Source organism: Callithrix jacchus, chromosome 6, assembly GCF_049354715.1.
Source record: "Callithrix jacchus isolate 240 chromosome 6, calJac240_pri, whole genome shotgun sequence".
Classification (NCBI taxonomy): domain Eukaryota; kingdom Metazoa; phylum Chordata; class Mammalia; order Primates; family Cebidae; genus Callithrix; species Callithrix jacchus.
Window position 1 is genome coordinate 36143674 of NC_133507.1, and position 14741 is coordinate 36158414.

Sequence of the window (14741 nt, forward strand, 5' to 3'; positions counted from 1 at the left end):
GCCTGGGGGCCCGGTCGCCAGGCAGCCAGAGGCCTGGTGCAGCCAAGCGACCCTTCTTGTGACTCCAGGGGCCAGTACAGAAAGGAGCCTCCTGGGCTCTTCTCCACTCACAGCCATATTACAAAAGGCCCCTTCTTTATCCCAGCTTATTCAGGCCATGTCCCAAAAAGGAAATAAAGGGTAAGGGTGAGGGGCGGGGCAAGACAAGCCTAGTTACGCCTGCTGGAAAGAGCTATTCCCACCCTCAGGCCAGTCCAACCAGGGGAGAGGCAAACCACAGGCCAAGACCTCATGCTGTGCATGGTATGTGCCATCATGTATACATGCTATATCTGTTACATGCTATATACACAGTATCTGCTATATGTGTGCATGCTTTGTATGTTACATATCATACCTACTACACAGTGTGTGTTTTACTTGCTATGCACATTATATGTTTGTGTGTAAATGTTAAACATGCCTGTGTCTGTTATGCATTCTATATGTATGAGTTATGTGGTGTACATCTTATTTGCTATGCCTGTTGCATGCTATGTCTGTTACAGGTCATCCAGCTTGTGTTATATATGCTGGCTATATTGTGTAATACATGGGTTGCACACATACCCTGGTATGTGTATATTACACCTATATGCAGTGTATATTACATGCTATATACACTGTTGCATGCTGTTTGTGTGTGTACCATGTGTGTTACATGTGACTCCTCACAGACGCTAGCTGGCTAAGTCCAGTTTCCCTAGAAGAGTTGCCATTGGGCCAGGCAACTCATTGGTGGCTCACGCCTGTAATCCAAGCACTTTGGAGGCCAAGGCCGGTGGATTACCTGAGGTCAGGAGTTCGAGACCAGCCTGATCAACATGGTGAAACCCGGTCTTTAAAAAAAAAAAGTTGCCATTGGCTCCTACAGGCTGCACCATCTCCCTCTTGGCTCAACTCTGCCTGCCAAGATGCTGCTGTAAGATGCCCAAAGCCTTTCAGGGATCAGGACAGCTGGTGCTATTAGCTGGGCCTGGCCAGGGACTGGCTTGTGGCAAGGGACCTTTGCTGTTTCTTTAATCTGTGTCATATAAATGTACCATAACTTCTTTATCTATTCTCCTGTTATCGAACGTAGAGTTGTTTTGAGTTTTTACCTATTTATAAATAAAGTTGATGTTAAATTCTTTCTGTAGACCTGCCTTTTTTTCCTCTGGTGTAAATACCAAGGATGTCATTTCTGGACTGTATAAAAGTGGATTTAACTTTATGCCAATTGTGCAGTTTCCAAAGCGTTGGGACTGATTTACCCGTGTAGGCCGTGGATGAAAATTTCCATTGCTCCACATCCTTGCCAACCTTTGTTGACGCCAATCTTTTCGACTAGTCATTCTAATTGCATAGCGGACTTTCATTCTAGTTTTCAATTTTTATTACTCAAATAAGTAATGATGTTGAACACTTTCTCATATGCCGTGGGCCGTCTGGACATCTTTGAATATCATAGCAAAATTAAGAGGAAGGGAGAGATGCTCACAGAGCCCCTGCCACCACACTGGCCATTATCCACATCCCCAAATAGAGTGGCACCTTTGTTACAGTTGATGACCCTGCAGTGACATCATTATTCCCCAGAGTTCACGGCTTACCTGAGGGCTCACTCTCGGGGTTGTACATTCTGTGGGTTGCACAAGTGCATAGCGACATGGATCCACCATTGAGGCAAAACAATATTTTCACTGCCCTAAAATTCCTCTCTGCTCTACGTACTCATCCTTCCCTCCCTGCTAACGCCTGGCAACCACTGCTCTTTCCACTGTCTCCATGGCTTTGCCTTCTCCAGGGTGTTGGAATCATATGCTAGGCAGCCTTTTCAAACTGGCTTCTTTCACTTAGTAACATGCATTTAAGGACCCTCAGCCGGGCATGGTGGCTCACACCTGTAATCCCAGCACTTTGGGAAGCTAAGGTAGGCAGATCACCAGAAATCAGGAGTTCGAGACCAGCCCAGCCAACATGGTGAAACCCGGTCTCTACTAATAATACAAAAATTAGCCAGGCGTGGTGGTGCCTTTAATCCCAGCTACACAGGAGACTGAGGCAGGAGAATCACTTGAATCTGGGAGGCAAAGGTTGCAGTGAGCCGAGATAGCGCCACTGCACTCCAGCCTGGGCAACAGAGCCAGACTCTGTCTCACAAAAAGGGATCCTCTATGTGCTTTTGTGGCTTGACAGCTAAAATCTTTTTAGTGCTAAATTATATTTCATTATTATGCATGTACCACCATGTATTCATCCAATCACCTACTGAAAGACATCTTGGTTGCTTCCAAGTTTTAGCAATTATGGGTAAAGCTACTATAAACAGCATTTTGTCAAATGTATCTATTGATGTGATCACCATTTTTTCTTTGTCTGTTGATATGATTGATTACAATAATTAATTTTCAGATGTCAAACCAGCCTTGTATACCTAGAATAAACCTTAGTTGGTCTTGGTGCGTAATTCTTTGTATACATTGCTGGATTTCATTTACTAATATTTTGTTGAGGGGTTTTGCCTCTTTGTTAATGAGGGATATGAGTCTTTAGTTTTCTTTTCTTGTATTATCTTTGTCTGGTTTTGATACTGTGGTCATGCTGACCTCACAGAATGAGTTAGGAAGCATTCGCTCTGCTTCTATTCTCTGAAAGACATTGTAGACGATTTGTATAATTTCTTCTTTAAATGTTTGGTAGAGGTCGAGGGAAGTGGCTCACACCTGCCATCCCAGCACTTTGGGAGGCTGAGGTGGGCAGATCACTTGAGGCTAAGAGTTCGAGACCAACCTGGCCAACATGGCAGAACTCTTCTCTGCTAAAAATACAAATATTAACCAGGCATGGTGGCACACGCCTGCAGTTCCAGCTACTCAGAAGGCTGAGGCAAAGAATCATTTGAATCCAGGAGGCAGAGGTTGCAGTGAGCCGAGATTGTGCCACTGCACTCCAGCCGGGGTGACAGAGCAAGATTGTCTCAAAAAAAAAAAAAAAAGAAGAAGAAGAAGAAGTTTGGTAGAAGTTTCACTTATCTGGGCCTACTTCTTTATTTTTTGAAACGTTATTAATTATTGATTCAATTACTTGAATAGTTATGGGCCTATCAGATTGTCCAGTTTTTCCTTTGGTGAGTTTTGGCAGATTATGTCTTTCAAGAAATTGGTTCATGTCTTCTATGTTAGCAAATTTGTGGTCATAGAGTTCTTCATAGTATTCCATTATTAACCTTATAATCGGGCTGGCCGCGGTGGCTCAAGCCTGTAATCCCAGCACTTTGGGAGGCCGAGGTGGGTGGATCACGAGGTCAAGAGATGGAGACCATCCTGGTCAACATGGTGAAACCCTGTCTCTACTAAAAATACAAAAAATTAGCTGGGCATGGTGGCGCGTGCCTGTAATCCCAGCTACTCAGGAGGCTGAGGCAGGAGAATTGCCTGAACCCAGGAGGCGGAGGTTGCGGTGAGCCGAGATGGCGCCATTGCACTCCAGCCTGGGTAACAAGAGCGAAACTCCGTCTCAAAAAAAAAAAAAAAAAAAAAAAAATTTATCTTGGTATTTCTCCTTTAATCCGTGTCTGTGTTGCTTTTCTCTAAGGAGGCACGTTGTTTAAATTCTATGTTTTCTGGCATTTTCCGTTTCTTTCTGTTACAGATTCGTAGTTTCATTCCACTGTGGTCTGAAGCCAAACATTGCATGATTTCTATTCTTTTAAAGTTGTTAAGTAATGCTTTATGGCCTAAAATGTGGTCTATCTTGGTGAATGTTCTATGTGAGCTTGAGAGTATTTCGCTGTTGCCGAAGGAAGTAGTTATAGATGTTAATTATATCTAGTAATTGATGGTGTTTTGAGTTCAACTACACCCTTACTGATTTTCTGCCTGCTGGATCTGGCTGTTTCTGATAAAAAGTGGTTACAGTGTTCAACTATGTCCATGAATTTATCCATTTTCCTTTCTGTTCTATTCGTTTCTGCCTCGTGTTCTTGCTCTGTTGTCAGTTTTATACATGTTAAGCAATGGAGAACCTCAATAGATAAGAGAGGGCATTACATAATGACCAAAGGCCAAATCCCCCTTTGTCATTATGTATTGCCCTTCTTTATCTTTGATAACTTTCCTTGCTTTGAAGTCTGCTCTGTCTGAAATTCATAGAGCTACTCCTGATCTCTTTTGATCACTGTTAGCATGATGTATTTCTCTTCATCCATTTATTTTTAATCTATGTGTCTTTATTATTATTATTATTATTATTTTTTTGAGACGGAGTTTCACTCTTGTTACCCAGGCTGGAGTGCAATGGCACGATCTCGGCTCACTGCAACCTCCGCCTCCTGGGTTCAGGCAATTCTCCTGCCTCAGCCTCCCGAGTAGCTGGGATTACAGGCACGCACCACCATGCCCAGCTAATTTTTTGTATTTTTAGTAGAGACGGGGTTTCACCATGTTGACCATGATGGTCTCCATCTCTTGACCTCGTGATCCACCCACCTCGGCCTCCCAAAGTGCTGGGATTACAGGCGTGAGCCACCGCGCCTGAGCGGGTGTCTTTATATTTTAAGTGAGTTACTTGTAAACAATATATAGCTGAATCTTGTTCCTCGCTCCACTCTGACAATCTTATCTTTTAATTGGTGTATTTAAACCACTGACATTCAAAGTGACTAGTGATGTAGCTGGATTAATATTCGCTGTATTTTTTACTATTTACTATTAGTTACCCTTGTTCTTTTTTCCTATTTTTGTCTTCTACTCCTTGTTTGCCTTTTGAGGTTGTAATTGAGATTGCAGGCTGGGTGCAGTGACGCACGCCTGTGATCCCAGTACTTTGGGACACCGAGGCAGGCAGATCACATGAGGTCAGGAGTTCAAGACCAGCCTGGCCAACATGGTGAAACCCTGTCTCTACAAAAGTTAGCTGGGCATGATGATGGGTGCCTGTAATGCCAGGTACTCAGGAGGCTGAGGCAGGGGAATTGCTTGAATACTGGAGGCAGAGGCTGCAGAGAGCTGAGATCATGCCATTGCACTCCAGCCTGAGTGACAGAGCTGACAGAGCAAGACTCAGTCTCAAAAACAAACAAACAAACAGAGATTGCATATGTTTTCTCTAGTTTGTTGGCATATCAGTATCTCCTTTTTAAACTTTTTAGTGATTGCGCTAGAGTTTGCAATATACACTTACAACTAATCCAGTCTACCTTCAAATAACACTGTACCACCTCACAGGCAGTGTGGGTACCTTGTAACAAAATAGTACTAATTCTTCTCTCTCATGCTTTGTGCCATGGCTGTCATTCATTTTACTTATGGATGTAGCTGTTATCTGTGAGATCAATTAAAAATAAGAAAAACAAAAGTTTTTTTGTTTTGTTTTGTCTTTTTTTTTTTTTCACTGTTCAAGGTTTATTGGGGGTTTTAGTTGGTGTAACATTTGAATAGTTGGTTGCATTGTTTATATTACATTGTATGGTAATGTACACTATTGAAATATAGTTCACAAAATAAGATCCTTCGGAACAAGACATGCGATATTGGATCTGTACATTGAATGCCAGGATGTGACCTATTGGGAAAAAATGTTGGACTAGGCATGTTCAGTGAAGGAGCCAGGAAGTTATATAACAAATGAACATCTCTCTGGCTCAAGGGGCAACTGCAGCATGTGCAGCACTGGCAGTGGTGCCTCAGAGGTGGCAGAACTATTTCACACTGACTAGTTTAGGACTACACAAGGTTACCACCATCCAGCATCAGAATATAGCTGTAGGACTTTACAAAGCATTCCTATTTTTAACTTCTGGAATTGATGTTTTTCCCAGTCCATCTTAAAATATTACTGCTTTAATCACAGATCAGATAAAAAAGGACAACATGCGCAATCTCCAACTAAAATCCTGTTGTAGCCTAGACAGTGAAATGGTATGACATCAGAAGACTTTAAAGTTGCAGCTCTTTCTGGATCCCCCAAAGTGTATCTGCACTCTTCTTCAAACGGGGCTCTTCCTCAGGTGTCAGAGTCACCTTCACAACATCTGAGATTCCATTCTGTCCCAAAATGCAAAGGACACTAATGAAGACATCATCCTTTATTCCATAGAGACCCTTAATCATGGTGGAAATTGGGTGCACCCGCCTAAGATTCTTCGTTATAGTCTCTGCCAAATCTGCCACAGAAAGTCCAATGGAGCAGGATGCGTAGCCTTTGAGTTTGATCACCTCGTAAGCACGCTCAACCACCTGCTTGTGAACCTCTTTCCACTGTTCCTTATCTGTATCAGTCCCTAAATTTGGGTGCAGAGTCTTCAGGGAGACACCAGCAACATTCACTCCACTCCATACAGGCACACTGGAATCTCCATGTTCCCCAAGGACCCACCCATGACAGCTTAATGGGTGAACTCCCAGCCTTTCCCCCATCAGGTAATGGAATCAGGCTGAATCCAGATTGCAACCACTTCCAATAACACGGTTTTTGGGAAAGCCACTTATCTTCCAAGCCACATAGGTCAAAATATCCACTGGATTTGAAACAATAAGCAACTTGCAGTTCGGGCTGTATTTGACAACATTAGAAATGATGAATTTAAAGATGTTCACGTTACACTGGACCAAATTAAGACGGCTTTCTCCCTCTTGCTGACGTGCCCCAGCCGTAACAATGACCAGCTTGGAGTTTGCAGTTACGTTATAATCTTTGCCAGAAACAATATTTGGTGTTCTAAGGAAAAGGCTGCCATGTTGAAGATCCATCATCTCTCCCTTCAATTTGTCTTCAATGACATCAACAAGAGCAAGTTCATCTGCCAAGTCCTTCATTAAGATACTGATGGCACAGGCCATACCAACAGCACCAACCCCAACAACTGTAATCTTATTCTGGGGGGTCTGTTCTTCCTTTAGAAGATTATGAATCAGCTGATCCTTGAGAGTTGCCATTTTGGACTTGGAACCAAAAGGAACCAGGAATGCACATTGGGCGGGCTTCGAGGGCGCTCAGCAGTGGGATCAGGACTCGGCGGCAGCTGCTCCAGCACCTGTGTTGTCTTTTTTAGACAGAATCTCGCTCTGTCACCCAGGCTGGGTTTTGACATGTTGGTCAGGCTGGTCTTGAACTCCTGACCTCAGGTGATCTGCCTGCCTCGGCATCCCAAAGTGCTGGGATTACAGACATGAGCCACTACACCCAGCCTGAAGACTTCTTTTAACATTTCTGCAAGGCAGTTCTACCAGCAACACAGTCCCACACTTTTTGCTTGTCTGAGAAAGTTTTCATTTTTCCTTCGCGTTTGAAGGATCATTTCACAGGATGCAGAATTCTAGGTTGGTGCTTTTTTTCTCTCCCCATTTTAAATATTTCACTCCACTCTCTTCTCACTTGCATTATTTTTAGAGAGAAGTCAGATGTAATTACTATCTTTATTCCCTGCAGGTATGGCATTTTTTTCCTCTAGTGTCTTTCAGGAATTTTCTCTATCTTTGATTTTCTGTAGTTTCTAAATGATGTGCCTAGGTGTGGAGGTTTTGGGGGCATTTATTCTGGTTGGTGTTTTCTGAACTTCCTGGATCTGTGGTTTGATGTCTGACATTAATCTGAGGAAATTCTCTCATTGTTTCAGCTATTTCTTCTTTCTTCTCTTTCTGGTACTCTCAGTACACACATGTTATACCTTTCTATAGTTGGCCCCATAGTCCTTGGCTTTCTATTCCGGTTTGGTTTGGGTGTGTGGGTTTTTTTTTTTCTAATCTTTGTTCTCTTTGCTTTGCAGCTCTGAAGGTTTCTGTTGACACATCCTTAAGCTGAGAGATTCTTTCCTCAGCTGTGTCCAGTCTACTAATGAGCTTATCAAGGCATTCTTCATTCCTGTTGCAGTGGCATTTTGTTTTTTAATCTACACTTCTTTTGCGTTCTTTCTTAGGATTCTCATCTCTCTGCTTATGTTACTCATCGTTCTTGCACACTGTCTGCTTTATCCATTAGAGCCCTTAGCATATTAATCATAGTTGTTTTAAATTTCTGGTCTGGGGCCAGGCGCGGTGGCTCAAGCCTGTAATCCCAGCACTTTGGGAGGCCGAGGCAGGTGAATCACGAGGTCAAGAGATCGAGACCATCCCAGTCAACATGGTGAAACCCCGTCTCTATTAAAAATACAAAAAATTAGCTGGGCGTGGTGGCGCGTGCTTGTAATCCCGGCTACTAGGGAGGCTGAGGCAGGAGAATTGCCTGAACCCAGGAGGCGGAGGTTGCGGTGAGCCGAGATGGCGCCATTGCACTCCAGCCTGGGTAACAAGAGCAAAACTCCATCTCAAAAAAATAAATAAATAAATAAATAAATAAATTTCTGGTCTGATAATTCCAACATTCCTGCTGCATCTCGTTCTAATGTTCTGTCTCTTCAAATTGTGTTCTCTGCCTTTTGGTATGCCTTGTGTATTTCTGCTGATGGTTGTACATGGCGAGCTGAGTAGAAGGAACTGCTCAGCCTTTCGTGATTCGGTCATGTTGTGGGGAGAGGACGCGTCCCACAGTGATTAGGACTGTCTTTTTGTGAGCCTATCCTGTACCATGAACTTCACAGGTTCTTTTCTTCCTCATTAGGGGGGGCAGAATAGCTACAGTGGGCTGGAATTGCCATTCCCCTTCCTTCCTCTAAGTCAGTTAAGCTCTAATAATATTCCAGCAGGTGATGGTGTGTGGGGGTGAGGGGGATGAAGAAAAGTTGATTAATGCATGCAAACATACAGTTAGACAGAAGGAGTAAGTTTCAATGTTCAACAGCAGAGTACAGTGACTATAGTTAACAAAAGTGTTTGTGTATTTCAAATAGCTAGAGGAGAGGACCTGAAATGTTCCCAGCACACAGATGATAAATACTCCAGGTGATGGACACCCCAAATACCCTGACTTGATCATTACACATTCTATTCATGTACCAAAATATCACATATACCCCTTAAATATGTACAAATATAGGGTATCAATAAAATGAATTAGGGCCGGGTGTGGTGTCTCATGCCTGTAATCTCAGCACTTTGGGAGGTCAAGGCAGGAGGATCACTTGAGCACAGGAGTTTGAGAACAGCCTGGGCAACATAGTGAGACCATATTTCTAGTCATTTTTTTAAAAATTAGTCCCATGTGGTAACATGCAGCTGTAGTCCCAGCTACGAGGGAGGCTGAGATGGGAGGATGTGCTTAAGGTCCTAGAGGTAAATCTCACAATATTCTGCCCCTCATCCTATGAATGGGTCCCCTGGAGTTTTTAACTCTCAGACTCATCCCCATTAGCCTCCAGCAACCTTGCCACGGCAGTTCAGTTTTCCTCCCCGGCACTGGTTCCCTCCCGTGGTGGTTTCTGCCCACGGGCTCAGGTCCAGTCAGCTGTGCCTCCCTGTGTCTGCCTGTCAGTCCTTCGGGTGCTGGGGTGATGATCTACCCGTGTCCTCACCTCTTGTAAGGATTCAAGAAGAATGATTTGATTCTTTTTTTTTTTTAAGATGGGGTTTCACCATGATGGCCAGGCTGGTCTTGAACTCCTGACCTCAGGTGATCCACCCACCTCGGCCTCCCAAAGTGCTAGGATTACAGGTGTGAGTCGCCACACCCGGCTTGATTTGATTCTTTAGTCTGTTCAACTGTGTACTTGTTAGGATGGCATGGTGGCTTCTAAGCTCCTTAGGTGTGGAACTGGAACAAAAACTTGCCGTTTCCTCTTCTGCTTATTTTTAAAAATTGAATGATTTGGCTTTTTCATATTAATTTGTAAAAATTCTCTAAACGTTTTTGTGAAGAACACTTTGTCAGATATGTTTTCTGAATATTTTCTTGTAGTCTTTGACTTGACTGTCTACTCTTTTCGTGAAGTAGAGGTTTCCATTTTAATAGTCTATTAATTTTTTGTTTGTTTTATGACTAGTGCTTTTTGTGTCTTTTTGGCCCAAGAAATGTAAACATAAATGTTACATAATACTTCCAGGAAGCCTCCTTTAAAAAACAAACAAAAAAAGGCCAGGTGCAGTGGCTTACGCCTATAATCCCAGTACTTTGAGAGGCCGAGGTGGGCGAATCACCTGAGGTCAGGCGTTCAAGACCAGCCTGACCAGCACGGCAAAACCCTATCTCTACAAAAAATACAAAATTAGCAGGGCATGGTGATAGGCACCTGTAATCCCAGCTACTTGAGAGGCTGACGCAGGAGAATTGCTTGAACCCAGGAGGCGGAGGTTGCAGTGAGCCGAGATCACGCCATTGCACTCCAGCATGGGCAACAAGAGTCAAACTCCATCTAAAAAAAAAAAAGCAAGCCATGCCCTTCATCCTTCTTTCCCCTGTCCTGCTGCCTGGAACACACATGTGATGGCTGGAGCACTAGCACCCATGTTAGACCTTGGGAATGAGGTGAGCTTGGGAATAGAAGTCACAAGATCAAAGAAGCCTGAGATGTCATGAAGATGCTGTCCTAGCCCTGAAACTGTCTACTTCCAGACATCATATAGATGGGACAGAATAAACTCTTTTTGTTGTTGTTGTTTTTTGAGACAGGGTCTCCCTCTGTCACCCAGACTGGAGTGCAGTGGCGTAATCTCGGCTCACTGCAACCTTTGCCTCCTAGGTTCAAGTGATTCTCTTGCCTCAGTCTCCTGAGTAGCTGAGATTACAGACATGCGCCATCACGCCCAGCTAATTGTATTGTTAGTAGAGATGGGGTTTCACCATATTGGTCAAGCTGGTCTGGAACTCCCGACCTCAGGTGATCCTCCTGCCTCAGCCTGCCAAAGTGCTAGGATTACAGGCATGAGCCACCAAGCCCCAAAAGAATAAACTTCTATCTTGTGTAAACGTCTGTTATTCGGGACATTGTTCCTCACAGCTGAACCTCATCATAACTCATATAAAGATCAATCAGCAAACTCACTAGTTACCCTTCTGTTTCCACTTTAGTTTCAAAACTTTCTCTAAATCAGTGGTTCTTAATTCTCCATATTAATCACAGTCACCTAGTGAGCCCATGAAAAGTGGAAAAGGGGCCAGGAGCAGTGGCTCACACCTGTAATCCCAGCACTTTGGGAGGCCGAGGTGAGCAGATCACCTGAGGTCAGGAGTTCGTGACCAGCCTGACCAACATGGTGAAACCCCATTTCTACTAAAAATACAAAATTAGCCAGGTGTGGTGGTGGTGGTGGCACATGCCTGTAATTCCAGCTACTCAGGCGGCTGAAGCAGAAGAATTGCTTGAACCCAGGAGGTGGAGGTTGCACTGAGTCGAGATCACGCCACTGCACTCCAGCCTGGGCAAGAGTGAAACTCCGTCGCCAAAAAATAGAAAGAAAGAAGTATAGGCATGAGCCACACGAGCACATCAGCTTTCAAGTGCACAGGCAGTGTGAGGCCATGGAACCCTCGGATCGGCAGCCAGCAGCTCTAGGGTCCTGGTGAGATGACCCTGGGCCAATTATAACCTCTGTGAGCCTACTTCCCACTTTGAAATAGAGGTATCAGGGGTCTATCAGAAACAACAGTTGTCTGCCTCACCCTGAATGGTTGTGAGGATTATATAAAATAATGTATTTGTTTGTTTGCCTGGTTGTTTTTGAGACAGAATTTCACTCTTGTCATTCAAGCTGGAGTGCAATGGCACGATCTCGGCTTGCTGCAACCTCCACCTCCCAGGTCCAAGCAATTCTCCAGCCTCAGCCTCTGAAGTATCTGGGACTACAGGCTTGAGCCACCACGCCTGGCTAATCTTTGTATTTTAAGTAGAGACAGGGTTTCACCTCATTGGCCAGGCTGGTCTCGAACTCCTGACCTCAAATGATCCGCCCACCTTGGCCTCCAAAAGTACTAGGATTACAGGCATGAGCCTCTGTGCCTGGATAAAAATAATGGTTTTTAAAGTGCCTTGGTTTATAATGCCCAGGTACATTTCTGAGATCTCTGTACCACAGGCATGTCAGTGATTCTGTCCTCGACCCCGCAGCATTCTAAAGGACCACATGTACAGCCTTACTCCTTCCGGGGCTTCATATTGACTCACTGGCCCCAGCCACCTGGAGCAATGGTCTTTATAGACTTTCCCTTGGAGAATAAAGTGAATGTCATTCATTTTCTCCCTGAAAAGTGCAAAAGGCATAGATACATAGTGCACAAAATATGCCACAGCCTGGGGTTCACTATAGCCGGGAAGCCCACTAGGTACCTGAAGTAAAGACACCGGTTCTATAGTATGGCAATCCATGAGGACCAGAGAGAGAGCAGTCACTCCACGCAGTGGGACAACCTGCTAACTAGAAGGTGGCAGAGCATAAACCCATGAGTGCCAAGTCCTCAGAACTGGGATGGCCGGCCAGGCGTGGTGGCTCATGTTTGTAATACTGACACTTTCTGAGGCCAAGGTGGGAGGATCACTTGAGGCCAGGTGTTCAAGACCTCTCTTGAACAATATACAGAGCAATATACAGAGACCTCCTCTCTACAAAAAATTTGAAAATTAGTCAGGTGTGGTGGTCCACACCGTTAGTACCAGCTACTCAGGAGACTGAGGCTGGAGAATCACTTGAGCCCAGGAATTCAAGGCTGCTGTGAGCCCTGATTGCATCACGGCACTCCACCTGAGTGACAGAGTGAGCCCCCTGTCTCAAAAGAAGAAATAAAAAAGGAACTGGGATTGCTCATGAACACCTTGGGGCAGATGCCTCTGACCACCTGTTAGGGACTGAATTCTGTTCCCCCAAAATTCCTGTCATGAAGCCCTATACCCCAGTATTTTAGAATGTAACAGCATTCAAAGATAGGACCTTTAACAAAGTAATTAAAATTAGCCAAGGGTAGTGGCAGGCACCTGTAATCCCAGCTACTCAGGAGGCTGAGGCAAGAGAATCACTTGAACCCAGGAGGCGGAGGTTGCAGTGAGCTGAGACTGCACCATTGCACTCCAGCCTGGGTGACAGAGCAAGACTCTGTCTCAAAACAAAAAGGAAAAAAAAAGGTAGTTAAGGTTAAATGAAGTGGTAAGATGGGGCCCTAATTCAATAGAAATGATGTCCTTATAAGAGGAGAAAGAGGGCTGGGCGCCGTGGCTCATGCCTATAATCCCAGCACTTTGGGAGATCGAGGTGGGCGGATCACCTGAGGTCAGGAGTTCAAGACCAGCCTGGCCAACATGGTAAAACCCTATCTCTACCAAAAATAATAATAATTTTTTAAAAAGTAGAAAGAGTCAGCAACACATCATTGACTGAGAAAATCATGATACAGAAGAATGTGTGAAACAGGATGCTACTTTGTAACGAATTAACTGAATACCTGTATGTATGCATGTATAGAGGTATATACGCATCAACATGCACACGTTCTGGCAGCCTGAGCAGACTAAGTTAGTGCCCATGCAGCCTGAGGTTTGCTCTGGAAGGCCGGGATCAGGGGTGAGAGGCTGGAATGCAGGAGAGTGTTGCGTCCACAGGTCCCAGCCTCCCTCACCTGGCTCTGTGCTCCATGCTCCTCTTAGCCAGGTCAACCCTCTGTTCCTGGCCTAGGAGGGTGGGGTCCCTTCTGAATCCCCACCCCAAATCAGGCTCCTTCCCACCCCACCCTGCCCACAACATCTGCTCATCTTCCAGGCCTCTGAATCCAACTTGGAAACCACCATTTTTCCCCTGTCTTTAAAAGATAGATTTACTTAGAAAATTTCATGCAGAAGAAAATTATAATCCCATTGTGGAAATAAACAAAGACCAGCCAAATGAGAACAGCAAAGGCTATTGATTCAGACCTTTCTCTAGCAAGGGAGTCGGCCATTGTCACTTTTCTTTGGCAGAGACTCAAAAGGCAGGCTGAAGAGTGGGGAAGCCTCACGGTAGAAAAGGGAGGCTTCAGGGGAGCCCTGATGGGGGCTGCCAGCATAGAGAAACTGGAGGCAGCTAACTAGGAGGCATTTTATGGAATTGGTTAGGGGAAAATATTTGTTTTTCTCTGATTGGTCCTATGTTCAAAGAGGGGACAAAAGTTACAGAGGCTGAGGCCGAGGCAAGAGTTCCACAACATGGTGAAACCCTGTCTCTATTAAAAAAGCAAAAATTAGCTGATTGTGGTAGCACATGCCTGTGATCCCAGTTACTTGGGAGGCTGAGATGGAAAACTGCTTGAACCCAGGAGGTGGAGGTTGCAGTGAGCCGAGATCGCACCATTGCACTACAGCCTGGGTGACAGAGTAAGACTGCATCTTGAAAAAAATTGTTTTTTTTTATTACAGAGGCAGACAGTCATTAATCCTGGCCATTTCGGGCTGATTGTCACAGGGGGTCATTGTTTAGCTTCCTGGACTGTTTGCTAGAGATGGTGGGCCAACTTCCTAGCAGTCTGACTAATGGCAGCAGGCTGCCTCCTGCAGATAATGGGTCAGTTTCTGGCCTGGCTGCTGCAGACTGCAGGTCTGAGTTCTATTTTTATACATGCTCTGGCCATTGTCTGTTTATATATTCATTCAGTCTCTCACCAGGAAGGTTCAAATGAAGGCCTCAGACTGTTATATAAATACCGAAAGCGAAAACCTAAAGTAACTATGTCACATCTTATTTTCACCAATAACTTTTTTTTTTTTCCCCGAGATAGAGTTTCGCTCTTGTTACCCAGGCTGGAGTGCAATGGTGCGATCTCAGCTCACCCCAACCTCTGCCTCCTGGGTTCAGACAATTCTCCTGCCTCAGCCTCCTGAGTAGCTGGGATTA

General features: G+C 44.6%; 1 pseudogene; it reads right to left on the reverse strand.

Annotated features, from left to right (window-relative positions):
* Positions 1-5726: 5726 nt before the first annotated feature.
* On the reverse strand, positions 5727-6991 carry LOC100396081 (L-lactate dehydrogenase A chain pseudogene; annotated as a pseudogene).
* Between the last annotated feature and the right edge of the window lie 7750 nt (positions 6992-14741).